Source organism: Lissotriton helveticus, chromosome 5_1, assembly GCF_964261635.1.
Source record: "Lissotriton helveticus chromosome 5_1, aLisHel1.1, whole genome shotgun sequence".
Classification (NCBI taxonomy): domain Eukaryota; kingdom Metazoa; phylum Chordata; class Amphibia; order Caudata; family Salamandridae; genus Lissotriton; species Lissotriton helveticus.
This window is the reverse complement of record NC_136065.1, coordinates 125,557,454-125,574,299: the sequence shown is the minus strand read 5'-3', so window position 1 is coordinate 125,574,299 and position 16,846 is coordinate 125,557,454. Positions and strand designations below refer to the sequence as shown.

Here is a 16,846-nt window from a genome sequence, read left to right as displayed (position 1 = left end):
AGCCCACCTCTGTCTCTCTCTCATACCCCAGCAGCCCACTCTATGCACAGGTGACCTCGAACCCCAGACTGCAACCAGGCCCCCTCTTCCAGATGTGCACAAGCCCACCTCTCTCTCTCTCATACCCCCGTGGCCCACCCTATACCCAAGTAACCTCGAACCCCAAATTGCAACCAGGCCCCCCTCGTCCAGATGTGCACAAGACCATCTCTGTCTCTCTCTCATACCCCAGCAGCCCACCCTATGCACAGGTGACCTCGAACCCCAGACTGCAAACAGCCCACCCGTGCCAGATGTGCACAAGCCCACCTCGCAATTCCCCTGGCTCTCTCAGACCTCGTCACCCATCCTGTACAAAACGACCCCCAACACCAGACATCGACAAGCACACACACTGCCGAAAGTACACAAGCCCCCCCAGACTCTCATCATCATCCCACCTGCTTACAACCTCTGAAGACCCCTTTATTTTGCAAGCTCCTTACAGCCCCCTCTACAGACAACCATAATCCGCCTCCCTCAGAACTCCAAAAGCATATTTTTCTTGAGTCCCCCACCATTGCGCGTCAACACATACACACACCCTTTCCTCACACCACAGACGTCCTCTTTCCCCACCCTCCTCTCTTCGGTTCCATCTCGTCACCCGGCCCTGTCAAGTAAATGCCGGTGCTAAGCACCGGAAAGGACCGGCACAAATTAAGCCCCGGCAGCCCAGCTCAGACACTTCTTGTACCAAACCCTCCCTCTTTCTCGCGACATCACAACCCCTCCCCAACTCTCCCGTCAGCTTCTCCTCGGCCCATTCTCCTTTAGTTCAAACCAGAAAAGCTCTTCTCCCCCCACCCCATCAGCAGCCTCATCGCCCCCCCCCCCTTCCATAGGAAGAGTCCAAGCTTCAGGCTCTCCCAACCCCTCCCAGTCATGAACACCCCTCGTTCTTACTCACATCCTCAGACGACCACCCCACCAGCCGACTGACCTAGACCCATCCACACTGTGCTCTTTCACACTCCCACCACAGACCTCAGAATCCTCCTGATGTCTCCTCCTCCCTGGCCTGCTCTTCCTCACACCTTCAGGGCCCCCCTACACATCTCCACAAGCCATGCTTTATTGAACCAATAACGCCCTCTTCCTAGAACTCACTGAGCACTTCCACAAGTACCCCCTGCCTTAGATCTCCACGCGCCCCCCTCCTCCAGACCCCTGACAGCCACTCCTCACCCCTGAACTTGTAGGACCCTGCGCCCGACACTCAAGACCAACTCTCCCCAGATCCCAGGACACCCCTATATCCATCAAAATTCAATAACCCACCCACTCCCCTGACATGCACAAGAATATATCTCCTTTACCCCTTTATAAATCCCGCCTCCTCGCCAGGTGAACATAAATGCCCCTCTTTCCCAGGCCCCCAACTACCAGTGGTGGACTGTGGAGCTAAAAGCAGCTCTGGAAAATGTTTACATACCCCCCAATTTATACCGGGTGAGTGCAGCCGGTGAGTCCAACCACCTCCAGAAGGATTTTTTCTTTTTAGGGGGTCAAATAATGTATGTTTCTATAATAAATGTGTACACATTCCCTGGGGGCTGTTTGCCAAGGTAGATAGCTGATGACCCCTCCATCCATCCGCCTGTCAGAGCAGTGACTGGTCCTCAGTCAAGCAGGAGTGAGTCCAGACCTGCCAATTGCTCTCTTAAAACTACTACATGATACCACTTCCAAAGGAACCACAACCTATCCACTCGCCAGATCTGCAAGCCTCCATCCTTTCACTATCCACGTTCTCCGCTTTAAAAGGACCACTACCCGCATACCACTATGAGCATCCACCTACAAACCATGACCTGGTCCTGATGCTGGTTCTAGCTTGTATCCAGACTTTCACAAGCCATCCTTTCTCTGAGGCCTCCACAAGCCACCTTCTCCTCAGACCGTGAAGGGCGCCCTCTCCCCTGACCTCTCCAAGACCCCTTCTCCCGAGACCTGCACAAGCTTAAAGTTTGAGAATAGGTTGACATCGTTTTGGCCCCAAAACCTCTAATCATTCGCTTTACCAGATAAAACCGGGGGCTCCAAGCACCAGCTATCCTGAGGGACACTTCAGAGGGAACTAGCTACTAGATGGTTCGATTAGTCTTTCGCCTCCACAAGCCTCCCCTAAACAGATCTCCACAAGGCACACTTTCCCCTAGACTTTCACAACCAATCACTTCCCCAGCGTCTACTAGTTAGTGTCTCCCCAGGCCTCCAGGATGTACCCTCTCCCCTCACTTTCACAAGACGCCCTCTCTGCCAGACCTCCAAAAATAACCTCTTTCCCAGGCCTTCACAATTCACACTCCCTTGACCTTCATAATTCACCCTCTCCCAAAGGGTCCCAACCCTCCTGCTACACAGATCATCACAACTCTCCTACCCCAGACCTTCACAAGCCACCAAGATCTCTGCAGACCTTCACGAGCCACCCTGCAAACCAGCCCTACACACCTCTCCCCCGAATCCACACCTACCCTCGCCGCAAACCTTTTTAACCCACTGTTTCCTCAAACCCTCACAAGCCACAGGTTCTTTGATCATTCAAAATCCATCACCTCGCTCACTTTCAGAAACCATCCTTTCACCAGCAACTTCTCCAGCCATCTTTTCGCCACACCCCCAGAAGCCACCCCGATGACCAGACTTCCATAACCACCCCTCCACGTGGACAACCTGCCCTCTCTCCAGGCCTCCAGGCGCCATCCTTCCTCAGACCTTCAGAGCTCTGCAGCTACCCTCACTCTGACCTCTAGCAACCCCCTCTTCTCCAGACGCCACCGTCGCCCGCATGCCTTCTGAGCTCTCCTCTTCCCATGCTGCCCTCTTCCAGGCCCTGCACATGCGCCCTCTCACTCAGATGGGGAATAACATTGCTGTTTCTGATTGTGCACCTCAAAGATCCCTCATGGCACACAGCCACAACCCCCAGCCAACCAATGGTGTCTTGTGCAGACTCTGAACTTTCTTCCTTTCAATTATATGCGGTGCCTAAATGTGAATGAAAAAGCTTAGAATCTACAGGTATTGTTTTAATTTTGTTATGCATTGAATAATGATGTGCAAGATTTTAATTGATCGAGTAATCTGTGAGTGAGTAAGGAGTCTTGCATAGCTCTGCACTCTAAACTGAACTTTGCCTCTAGGCGCTATCTCAGTAAACATCCTTTCTCTGTTAAAGGCACACAGTGCACATTGCTCGTGTTCATAATCTTTCTGTGGGTTCATTATTAGAAACCGAGGCACAGAGACATGAAATGAGATTGATTGTGGTCACATGGAGCAATTTAGGCGCTAGACGGGCTCTATTTCAACCATCTCCTGAGTGTGTGCCTTCAGTGGAGAGGCTGAGGGTGCAGGTTGAGGGAAGTGACAGTCACACCTGCATGCACTTGCCAACCAGAGACTACAAGCACAGCCAGTAGATGTCCTGGTGGTCCTCTGTGTTATGTTGCATCTCCCAGTAAGGTGGCCACAATCAAGGTCAGATGTTCTTGGGCAAGTGTGGCCACTCAAATATCTGGAAACCATGTTTGCAAGGTTGTTTGTGGCTTGACAATGCCTGACGAGGGAATGATTATTACAGGTGTGGGAGCCAAGAGAGAGGAATCCGAGAGCCTGCATTGACCTGAAAGGAAGTTAACAGGACTGCTATACGGATATTTCCCACAGTAGGCAAGGTGTTTTTAGTGCAAGGATATTTGCCACCGTAGGTGAGGTGTTTTTAGTGCAAGAATATTTGCCACACTAGGCAAGGTGTTTTAGTGCAAGGATATTTTCCACAGCAGGAAGGTGTTTTTAGTGCAAGGATATTTGCCACAGCAGGAAGGTGTTTTTAGTGCAAGGATATTTGCCACAGCAGGAAGGTGTTTTTAGTGCAAGGATATTTGCCACAGCAGGAAGGTGTTTTTAGTGCAAGGATATTTGCCAACGCAGGAAGGTGTTTTTAGTGCAAGAATATTTGCCACAGTAGGCAAGGTGTTTTAGTGCAAGGATATTTGCCACAGCAGGAAGGTGTTTTTAGTGCAAGGATATTTGCCACAGCAGGAAGGTGTTTTTAGTGCAAGGATATTTGCCAATGAAGGCAAGGTGTTTTAGTGCAAGAATATTTTCCACACACAGCAAGGTGTTTTAGTGCAAGGATATTTTCCACACTAGGCAAGGTGTTTTAGTGCAAGGATATTTTCCACACTAGGCAAGGTGTTTTAGTGCAAGGCTATTTTCCACACTCGGCAAGGTGTTTTAGTGCAAGGATATTTACCACAGTAGACAAGGTGTTTTAGTGCAAGGATATTTGCCACAGTAAAGAAAGGTGTTTTAGAGCAAGGATATTTGCCACAGCAAGTAGGTGTTTTTAGTGCAAGGATATTTACCACAGTAGACAAGGTGTTTTAGTGCAAGGATATTTGCCACAGTAAAGAAAGGTGTTTTAGAGCAAGGATATTTGCCACAGCAAGTAGGTGTTTTTAGTGCAAGGATATTTGCCACAGTAGGCAAGATGTTTTAGTGCAAGGATATTTTCCACACTAGGCAAGGTGTTTTAGTGCAAGGATATTTGCCACAGTAGACAAGGTGTTTTAGTGCAAGGATATTTGCCACAGTAAAGAAAGGTGTTTTAGAGCAAGGATATTTGCCACAGCAAGTAGGTGTTTTTAGTGCAAGGATATTTGCCACAGTAGGCAAGATGTTTTAGTGCAAGGATATTTTCCACACTAGGCAAGGTGTTTTAGTGCAAGGATATTTGCCACAGTAGGCAAGGTGTTTTAGTGCAAGGGTATTTTCCACAGTAGGCAAGGTGTTTTAGTGCAAGGGTATTTTCCACACTAGGCAAGGTGTTTTAGTGCAAGGATATTTGCCACAGTAGGCCGTGTTTTTAGTGCAAGGATATTTGCCACAGTAGGCAAGGTGTTTTAGTGCAAGGATATTTTCCACACTAGGCAAGGTGTTTTAGTGCAAGGATATTTGCCACAGTAGGCCAGGTGCTTTTAGTGCAAGGATATTTGCCACAGTAGACAAGGTGTTTTAGTGCAAGGATATTTGCCACAGCAAGTAGGTGTTTTTAGTGCAAGGATATTTGCCACAGTAGGCCGTGTTTTTAGTGCAAGGATATTTGCCACAGTAGGCAAGGTGTTTTAGTGCAAGGATATTTTCCACACTAGGCAAGGTGTTTTAGTGCAAGGATATTTGCCACAGTAGGCCAGGTGCTATTAGTGCAAGGATATTTGCCACAGTAGACAAGGTGTTTTAGTGCAAGGATATTTCCCACAGTAGGAAGGTGCTTTTAGTGATATTTGCCACACTAGGCAAGGTGTTTTTAGTGCAAGGATATTTGCCAAAGTAGGCAAGGTGTTTTTAGTGCAAGGAAATTTCCCACAGTAGGAAGGTGCTTTTAGTGATATTTGTCACTCTAGGCAAGGTGTTTTAGTGCAAGGATATTTGCCACAGCAGGAAGGTGCTTTTAGTGATATTTGCCACACTAGGCAAGGTGTTTTTAGTGCAAGGATATTTCCCACAGTAGGAAGGTGCTCTTAGTGAAGTTTGCCACAGTAGGCGTGGTGTTTTTAGGTATGATATTTGCCACTGTAGGAAAGGTGTTTTTAGTGCAATGATATTTGCCATAGTAGGCAAAGTGTTTTAGTGCAAGGATATTTGCCACAGTAGGCAAGGTGTTTTAGTGCAAGGATATTTCCCACAGTAGGAAGGTGTTTTAGTGCAAGGATATTTCCCACAGTAGGAAGGTGTTTTAGTGCAAGGATATTTCCCACAGTATTAAGGTGCTTTTCGTGATATTTGCCACTGTAGGCAAGGTGTTTTTAGTGCAATGATATTTGCCACACTGGGCAAGGTGTTCTTTTTCCATCCAAGGCTTTGAGCCAACACGTATTTGCTGCTAGCTAGGGCTCTTGTGCACGTGATGCTAGCTCCCTCCCGCGTGTCTTGCCATTCCTTGGGTCCCAGCTAGCAGCCTTGGCTGACTGGTGAGAAGCCTGCCCTGGAGACAGCGTATGTGTTGCAAGTAGCTTTAATTTTGGGGACAATGTCTCCGCCACCTGACGCCGGACAGACATGATGCTGATTGCATTGCCGCCTCCATTGCCATCTCTTAGGTTTGAGTTCATGGGCAGATTAACCAACATAGCGCTTTTGCCCAAGTGGTCCAGGCGTGTCTGATTTGGTGGGGGAGGGGATGGGTTCACAGATAGTTCAATTCTCTTCACCTTACAGCTGGGGGTGTGCACAGCATTTGAAGCTGCTGTACGAGGATGCAGTCATTCTGGGGCGGCAGAAGTCCAGTGCACCGTGTTCTATAAAGCTTCTTGGCACTGCCTCGAAGCTTGCCATGCAGGCGCCAGTCCATTAATACAGAGAGCGGGTTCAAAGTTGGCAGCGTGCTCTGCTTCGATTCTTCGCTGCCCCTGCAATGCAGGGCCCATTTATCTTCGAGTGCTTTGAAAAGTACCGTGTAGCAGCATTGTTTATGCGCTACCCTCGGGGTCCAATGCTTCCAGAGAGGCTTAGTCTTTTGTTCCATGCCAGTGACGTACAGGACTGCTCCACCCGCTGGCGCAGGTACTGTATCCACCCCAGCGGGTGGGCAGCCGACTGGAAGAGGCGAATTGTACCTTGCAATATGAACCTATGTGGGTTTTCAACTTGATCATGGGGAAACACAGACATATCACAGGGGCAGATGTATCAAGCCTTTTGCGATTTGCAAAGGCCGGAATTCTGCGAATTTCGGCCTTTGCGAATCGCAAATCGCAAAGTAAGGAATCGCAAAAATTTACGATTCCTTATTTTGCTTAAGCATTTAAGGAATCGTAAATTTTGCGATTCCTTAAATGCGATGTATGTAGGTTTTCGAAATTGCGAATTTGGGTTAAGAAATCGCAAATTACCACCAACTTGTAGTTGGTGGTAATTTGCGATTTCTTTTAAAAATGCCCTATTTGGCATTTGTGAGGGTGGCATGTGACGCACATACATGCCCATAGGGCATGTATGTGCGCCATATGCACACACATGTAGATTTCAGGGGTGCAGCAAGGTGTCTTTGAGACACCCCTGCACCCTTGAAGCTATTCTCAATTTGCGATTAGCAAATTGCGAATCGCAAATTGAGAATTATTTCACAATCATTCCTATGGGCCAGGAGGAATGCATGGGAAATTATTCCTTAATTGCGAATTCGCAAATAAGGAAGACTAAGAAATCGCAAAAAAATAGCGATTTTCTACATACATTACATTTTGCGATTTCTAAATAGCAATTCCTTAAAAATCGCTATTTAGAAATCGCAAAATGGAATCTTGAGGCATCTGCCCCATAATGCGATTGGGGTGTCCGAGCCAATAGGTGACATCTCAGTGACGTCAGGGCAGGTCTGTATTTTGACAGGCCCATGGCCTAGAAAGCCCACTGAAACCTGCCCTGCCCCGAAGCACAGACACGTGGGACGCGTAGCTCTCCAATGGCTCTGCTGTGCAAAGCAACTATAATGCACACGCGAATCCCCAAGATAATGTTCTTTAATATTGTATGAGATTAAAGAAGGTTTAATGCTTGTGAAATGAAGGTGGAAGACAGACAAAAACGACAGCTAGTGCTATACAAATTGGCTAAGTCTTCAATGCGCTGATTGGCAGAGATGTGATCCCTAGACCAATTCTTGTTCCTGGTTGGTGCCCCAGTGGCAGGGTTTGAAGTTTACCTTTACACTATTAGGAGGTCAGCAAAGGCAGAGAACACCTCACCATCCAGATGAATGCACGACACGATACTACACAATTTCTCTGTCCAGTGTGTGCATGAGTGTGTGCAGAGTTCACCCGCCTCACCCCTGTACTTGGCAATCTGAAGTAAGGACTTTATTAAGGTCGACAAGCATTTGCGTCTCATTCATTCTTTTTCTTTTTTTAATCAACAACGGTGTGCATTTGTCGAGCATGTATTGCAATGGTGATGGTAACTAGCTGGGCGTTGTGTTGTTTCCTTTTCATGCGGTATTCAGGCAGGCACACCTGATGACAACTATTCCCATCGAATGTAGGTAAAAGTGACTTTGTGTGTCTGTCTTCCTTGCAGCACCGCTCTGATAGGTGCGTCGTTGGGGCTGCCGGTGCAGCCAGAGACGAGCTCTCTGGGAAGAATGTAATATTCATGGAGCCCGTGTGATGTCTCCTCGGTGCTGGACAAAGGACGGCGCGCGGCGTGGTTGCAGCAGCGAGATATTTCATTTTGTCGGGGCTTATTAAGGGAAGATCATGAATTGCTAATGACCAAACATAATGGCATTGAAATGCTGGCAAGCCCTGGACAGGTTTTCTGACAAGCCAGGGGGAGGCTTTTATGTGGAAATATGTCGCTATTCACGGCATCCCTGCAGTCCTTTCATGAGGAGGCTTTGGGGGGACTTCAGAGGCATTGTGGCCGACCAGAGGAATCAAAAGGAGAGAAAATGTTAGCATGAGCATCGCACAATTTATGGAAACGGGCATGATCGAGCAACAATATGGGAACACTGTATAGGGCGATGACAGCATATGGCACTCGAGTGCAGAGGTAACAACACAGATCAAAGAAACAGCCCTGATTGTGTCCATGTCATGTCCATAATCCTTAAACTGCTGCTAATGTGTGGTTAAAATGCCCTGTTGCATACACCAGTGCTTAGCTGATGTCTAGATAAGAGATCTAAAGCACAGCGTGAAAGTGATTTGCCCAAGATCACACAATAGGGGGAAGGCACAATTGTGACACTGGTCCCTTCGGTGTCTTCTTCAGACCTGCAGAGACCAGGTCACCGCTTACAGCAGTCATCAGAAATGATGGATGGCCCAAGGTGGTACTGGGATTCCCAGAATTCTAAGCATCCCCAGACCTTCTAAATAGGCCGCACGAAAATGTACAGTTGCCAAACTGTGACCTAAACTACACCATGGTCTTGTCTCTATTTGAGAGCAAAACATTGGATTTAAATTCTCGATCCAGAACTTCCAAACTACTGGGACTAACTCTTTCAGGCTCAAGTTTAGTAGCTTGTGCGTGCCATCACAGAAGGAGGCCAACATTATGCAAATAAGTCCAGCCCAGCCTTTAAAAGATCAGCCTGGTCTAAATCGCAGACCATGGCCTCTCTGCATGAGACAAGAAGCTCTCAGTGACCTCTTTGTGCCATATTGGGCCTCGTCAGTGGGGTGAATCATGAGTCTGTTGGCACTGCGAGAAATGGGCCTGTAGTGCATATAGGTCTGTTCTACACCTATGGAGAGTAGGACAAACAAACTTGATTGACATGCCGGGGATGGTCCTTCTAAGTAACTATGAGTACCTTGGCCATCATTTTCCATTTTGTGTATAGGGGCTATTTGCATCAGGTCAATCGGTTCTATAATAGAAAAGACAAGCTAACTAATTATACGGACTACTGAATTCCAGGTGATTTCGAAGCATCAGCTCAGGCATTTCTACTGCATTTGTTGTTTTCTTTTGAGAATACCACTTGAACAGATGGTACTATTTGTAAGATCAATTTGATCTGTCGACAAAACTTGGCTAATATCCAGGATGAAGTTACCCATTGGACCAGACGGACAGCTCAACTAGAGCATGCCCAGATTCTTCCAGAGCAAGCTGAGTTCATCGTGAGATCAGACCGAGGATTTTAGTAGACCGGTCTGAAATCCCACTCATGCAGAATGAGATCAGTAGACCAGGCTGAGATACACTAGATCAACTGAGATCTTTACTAAACCAGGCTGCGATCCCACTGAACCAGGATGAGAGTATCTCCCTGAGAAAGCGGAGGTCTCTGCCGGATCAGTCTGGAATCATGCATAGATCCCTAGAACAGAGGGAAATCACTCATCGGACAAACTAAGATCACCACTAGACCAGGATGAAATGTCCATTCGGCCATAATGAGTTTTCCATGTCAACAGACTAACATCTCCATTTCACTAGATGATATTGTAAATACATTATACTGGAACCATAGTTAGAATATATTTAGATCTTAACTAGACCAGGCTCGATTCTCAAGAAATCCTAGCCTATTCGTTAGACCATGCTGGGATCTCTGAAAGGCCAAGACATAGCTTCTCACCAGACTAAGAATGTAAAATGTACTAAGTCAGGTAAAGATATCCACAAGATGTGGATAAGAAATCTATGTCGAAATTCCGCAGCCTTTTTCCCGCAGGGAATCACAGCGCGGTTGTTACAACGACCGCGTTGTGATTCCGCATACCATTACTCCGCAAGTCGGAACAACGACTTGCGGAGGGGGGGCGCTGGATGTTGCATTAGTAGAATTTTCTATTCCAACTCCAGTCTGTGCAGACATTAGGAAAGGTGTTGGATTTGCAATCCAACCCCCTTCCCCCCCCCACTGCAAGTCGTTGTTCCGACTTGCGGAGAAATGGTATGCGGAATCACAACGCGGTCGTTGTAACAACCGTGTTGTGATTCCCTGCGGGGAAAAAGTTTCGGGGTAAAGGTTGTTTACTGTGGATAAGATGTCTATAGTTGAGGATGTTCTGTAAAACAGGCTCAGATGTCCACTAAATATTGTTCATATTTCATCTAGACCATGATTAGGTCTCCTATAGAACAGGTAAAGATGTTCACCAGATGCACGTCCTTCATTTAAATCAGACTGGAGTCAACTCTAGATTAACTCCTCATATTCTCTTAGGCTCGCATTAACGTCCCCACTTCAGCTTCTCTGATATATTCTCCATTTTCTCTGAGGTGTCTTGTCGACAATAACCTAGATGTCTCCAATAGGAATATTTAGATTTGTGCTATACCCACACTGCAATATCAGCTCAACCCCAACTAAAAGTATGATGAAATCTGCAACAGATTAGCATGGGGATTTCAGCTTCATTCTTGCAGTGCTTCTAAGCTCTGCTGGATTAAGATGGACTCCAGATCCATGCTGGGATATTGGTAAAATTATGCTAAGCTGCATATTAGTCTCAAAGTGATCTACCACCCCAAAGACTTGGATTTCGTGTGGGTGGACTTGCATCTTAAATTCCTTGACCTCCCCACGGTAGAGCGACCAGTGCACCTTGTCAACCAGTCATGATCGAAGGATCCAGGTGTTTTCCTTCACCTGTGGCCTGTTGCTTAATGCACACAATTACAAATTGAGTTGTAAATATCAAACATGACAGCATTGCTTAATGCCCCATGCTTTCCAAATATGATGTTATCGCTAATGAACTCAGTGGATGCCATAAGAGGAAGACTACAACAATTAGCAAGAGACCTTCAGAGTTCTCACATTAAAATTACACAGCACTTTAAAGTGCATTAATGACTGTGTCTAAAGAACCATTCACTCTGTAGAGTTGTCCTATAGAACAACTTTGATCTGATTGGCTGTGGCCTTTTTTTAACAGGCCATATGGGCTACAGGAAATAAAAACTGCAATGCTGCTTTGAAGGTGCATTCCTACAGAAGGTACAAGCACTAGGGGCCAGAGATACACACTAGATATATAGAGCATTTTCCAGAACTTTGGCTGGGAAGGGGAACAGGAAGATGGGGGGTAGGTATGGGTTGGGTGGGGTTGGCAGATGGTTTATTGAGTTCAGGTTTGATCTCGGCACTTTTCCAGTTCTCTGGCAATATGGGCGTGGTTAATGAGGTGTTGAGCAGGGAGGTGCGTTCTTGGCTGATTTTGTCTTTTCCGAGGTTAAAGATGTGGTGTGGGCTGGGGTCATTTGGACCTCCTGATTGGGCGGCGGTTTCCTGGGTGATGAAAGTTTTCCAAGTAGTTAGTTGGGTTCTGTGCAGGCTGCGGTGAGGCTGTGTCATTTGAGGAAGTTGGTGGGCTCGGGTTAGGGTTCAAAATTCTTGTAGATGGTGGAGATCTTGTTGTGGAAATAGATGTGAGTTTGTTGCAGAGCTCCTGTGAGGGAGTAATGCTGTTATCAGTGGATGCGGGGCGGAGAACTCCCAGACGATGTTGATGAGTTCTTTGCGGTGGTTGGAGCTGGAGTGCCATGTTGTGAAATCGATGAAAAGGGGGGTTTGTCTAGACAAATGTCCATATTTATTTAAGACTGGAAGGGGCGTGTGTGGCATTAATGCTGGCTATAGAAGACTGATGTATAACATGTTTTTATTGGTATAATGCTGCTAATGATTGAGCGATCTCCATTGCATGGTATCTTGTTGGGTCTTGAAGCTCAATCCTGGGGATGTTTTGCCTCTCCTAGTTGGAAACTGTTCATGACTGCTGAGTGGTTGATGTTTTGAGAGATGTATCTTCATATACGATGCCCAGTGTTCACCGCACCTTCTTCTCTGAGGACCTGTGCCTTGTTTCAGAGGACTATTCCTGACGATTTGATCACACACAACATTATGCCTTTTTACTTTGTTTGAGAATTATGTTTTCTGTGCTGTACCTTAAACATTAACTGATCTCTGTGAAGTCCCTGGGCATTCACTGAAGGAAGGAGACTGAAATATTAAAATGCTCTAGCTAACATTGAATATGCTAGGACAGTGATGATCATGCACAGAAAATCATTGTCCTGATGAAGGTCCTGGTAAGTCATTTGAGAAATTGGACGAAAACAATAACGCACTATAGCTAAAGCTGAAAATGCTAGTAAAGCCATACTCATTTAGAGGAAATTAAAATTAGCATTTCTGTTGAATCTTCATGTATAACTGTTTTTGTGACTTTATAATTGTTTTTGCTTTGTCTAAATCGTGGTTTATTCTTAAGGAGGGCCATTTGTTTCCTTTTTACAAGAATTGTGCTCACAGAAATACTTGGAAACGTGGGTGGCTGTTTTCCTCTCTTTCCTTTGAGCAGCTAATGTGATGAGCCTGTTACGTTGATGGTTATGCGCAGATTCCAACCCAGCCACGATTCTAAGTTGTCTTCTGTTTCCTTTTTTTTCTCATTGGATCTCAAAAATCTGTAAATAAAATGGCATATGTATTTATAAGCCCTGGTGTCAAACTGGACAGTTTTGTTTCTTGACATATTCCCTGGAGCTCATGTTTGAAGGCCCTGTGGATTGGATCATGGAGGCAGATGTCTTGTTCTACAGGTTGTGCTAAAAATAACTAAGCAGCAGAAGAAGATATTTTACTATGGAAACATTGCATTTTAAGAGTATGCTCATAACAGGATTCACTAGGGGGTCTCGGGCTGCCTGTATCATACCTATATTGTTTACTAAGGACACAGTTCCTATGTGTAGCATTTCTTGCAAAGCTTAATAAACAAGACACCTACAATAGCATTGAAACACTAGTTCATATGCAGTCAAACTATTGGCCATGTAGTCCTCCCCAGATTTCGAGGATGGTGGAAAGGGCTTCCCGTTTGGCAGCTAACTTGATATCTGTAGCCACAACAGGTGGTTCAGCTGAAGCACTCAATTTCCAAGCATTGTCATTATTTTCAGCGAGTCCTTTGAAATGACCTTGTTAGACCTTACAAGTTTTACCCATCCTCCCATCTTAGGCCTCATCCTTCTTCTATGAGTGCATCAATGAGCATTTATTTGTTCACTCCTACCAAGTCTTCAGCCCAGGTTATAGTAAAACTCTCTGGGTGGCAAATGCAAAAAGAACAGTTGATGGACAGAATGCAGAACAATGTCAAATATTCACCCCAGTACAGAGATCTGAGCTTAAATCCATCGTTTTTTTTGCTCACCATGCCATTCAGTTTGAACCCAGCCTTATGCAAATCAGTCTTGACCCTGCACCCAATGGGAACAGTCCAGCCCGAACTGCCAGGCCAGGTCCTCCCTGGACCGGAAACAAGCGTCCTGGGACCGGTTTCAGACTTTCAACCCTCATCAGCCAGGAAGCTGGACTGCAGTGGCATGGAGAGCACGGGATTTGTATAGTAAAACTCTCTCCCGCCCACAGCAAAACCACCCCCATTTAATGATATTTTGCTCTACAACTGTTATGTTGGTGATTGCTGCTCAATATCGCCTCACCAGTCCCAAAAGCCTCTCTCCTCCGCCTACGCTTCACGACTGCCTTGCAAAAGAGTGTGGAAGCTGGTACCCGGGCTCCACCAGTATTGTAAGATTACCAGATGACTCTACGTCGCCAGGTGAGGTGCACTGTCCTGCACTCCTGGACACTGCCTTCCAGGAGATGTAGCCCTGGTTCATCTCAATTAAAGCAATTGGACTGAAGTTCTAGGCTACACTGGCTTGTGAAATACAAATGTGATCTGTAATATGGAATCGCTGATGACATGGACTAATCTTGTAACCATCCACAATCAGTGCCATTTCAATATTTACTCTCACCACCCGGTGAGTGACAGCTCTCAGAACCTGTGAAAGCAGAGCAATGCCACTCATACCAGCCAAGTGGCCATAAGTCCCGCCTGAAACCTTCAGCCTTGCCCTGCTAGCCAGTAGCGTGCAGCCCGCTCAGATTTTTGACTCCATACTTACAATGTTTGAAGGAAAGCTGCAGGTAACAAAAGTCAGCCTTAAATTAGCTGAAAGCCAAAAATGGCTGTGGTGTACATAAAACATTTAGTCACCGGGACCTATATATTGCACAATGTAAGAATGAGAAAACAATTATCTACTTACTGTGCTGAATCCAGTGTACAAACCTCTAATAAATATAAGTAACGATGATAGCAACTTGTGGCAGCACAAAGTAGCGCACACCCCTGCGTACACTATTATATTGACGAATCCACAGCCTGTAGGGGTGCTGTCTGCTTCGGGGCGCGCGCCTCACACGGTATCGTATGTGTATTTAGTATGTAGTCTGCAAGTTTCATAGGCATTGGTAGTTAATTAAATGCACAGGAGCCATCTGATTTCATTGCCTTTGTTTAATATGTGCCCGCTCTCACAGGATGCCACTGCAGCTTGCACCACCCATTGCCCTATCAGAGCTGCCAATGACACTACCAACCTAACTACTAACCGTCACACTCCTACCAATGTGACAATTCAGACTATTTCAGGCCCCCAAAGCTATAAGGATGGTTGGGCGGGTGGTATTTGTCTTTTTTAATGTATATTGAATTAGTAAACAACTGCTGCTGTGCTCATCTCGAAGTTAAACAGCGCCACCATGTGACAGACTGTTATAAGGGCTGATCTTGACTATGAAGTACCCATGCCGAGCACCGGAAACCACCTCCTCAAATTAAGCACAGGCTAGCACTCAATACTTTATTCGATTTTAAGAATAAAATCATATGAGTCACAACAGAAAGACACAGGCTGGTGCTCGTTTTGTTGCTTGGGAATTATTTTCATAACCAGGCTTTGACCCTGAGCAAGAAAGAGAAAGGCAGAAAATGGAGCTGTCGAAGATGTAAAAACAGCAACTAAGAAAGAAAGCAAGAATGAAAAATAACCTGTAACATGAACTAAAGAGCCTGGCAATGTTGGGTGATGGAAGGATAATGCATCAGGTTAAACCAAAACGAGGCATCCTTGCTGTTCTACAAACCCGGCATTTGGCAGTGTTGCAACAAGCACCTAAGAACAACTTCTGCGCTATTTCTTTACAAATAAAGAACTGCCTTTCCCATGCTAGTTGTTGTCAATGAGCTTGAATTTTCACAGGTTGACTGGGAGCCTTTTATCGGCCTCAGAGGGCTAAAATGCCAATATGTGTGCCTATGACCTGTGGGTATCAGCAGATCCTTGCACTTTCCCACTCAGTTATCTTAGCAGCTTCATCTTAGACAAGTAATCCGATAACTGCAGAAGGGTGTGTTGTGCTCTAGGGTTGTGAGAGTGCACCTCGTGGTTTCCATGGCCACAGCCTCCCTTGGTTCCTCCTGTGTTCAGCCCTCTAGGGGACCAGCCACACCTTGCCGCACTGTGAGTAAATGAGCATGCACTGCCAGGCTCTGTCTTTTTCCACAAAGGGAGATGTTTACCACTCTTCAGACTGTTCAGGAACTGGTCCCTGCACTCACGAGGATGCTGGCTGAGTCAGTCCTGTGTGAGGGACCGAGCCAATCCCGTGACCTTCTTTGCATTCTGGTACCCGCATCCTGCTAGGTTCTCCTATTGTGATCTGCCAGAGCCGTTCACCAGGTCTTGTGTGACACAAGGGAATTTCGGCAGGCCTTGGGACACGCCTTGCACCATTCTTGGAAACACAGGAGATGGGCTCTAATGAGAGCTCAGTGAACTATCACCTACGTCCTCCTTGGGCGTTGACTCTCAGGGGATAGCAAAGTCGAAAAATCAAGGCTTCTTTCTCGGGGTACAAGAGCTCATGGCGGGTGATGGACCACTATGACAAAGTGCTGTGATGGGTTGACAATTGCCGGTCTTGCCCTTGCTTTAATTCCTCTTTGAGGTGTGTATCTTTCTTGGGGTACAAGGGCTCCCAGCGGCTGATGGACCACTAAGATAAAGTGCCATGATGGGTTGACACTTGCCGGTCTCACACTTGCTGTAGTTCCTTTTTGAGGTGGTCATCTTTCTCGGGGCACAGGGGCTCACAATGGCTGATGGACCACCAAGATAAAGTGTCAAATAATGCCCCGGTTACTTACCGGCAATCTTCATTACTCCGAGTATTGTCTTCCTCGTCACACGTGTTCCCATCCCTCCCTACCTGGTGTGCTATCAGCTTCAGTTTTTCTTGGGGCTTGGTAGTTCTTCAGGCTGTGGGATGCGCCGACTCTCCTCTTATAGAGGTGTGGGGTGATATGGTTCGCCCATGTTTGGAAGGGATGGAAGCATGGGAGGCTAACTTTTTACTTTGGAGGGTTCTGGTGTGGAGCTGAAGCTCACTTTGTTTAGCATGTGG

The 16,846-nt window shown here is 46.4% G+C and overlaps 1 protein-coding gene across 4 annotated transcripts in view; it reads left to right on the top strand.

Moving 5' to 3' along the window:
• DAB2IP (DAB2 interacting protein) overlaps positions 1–16,846 on the top strand; it is a 1,475,985-nt gene that overhangs the window by 766,027 nt on the left and 693,112 nt on the right. The gene's annotated exons all lie outside the window — the stretch shown is intronic.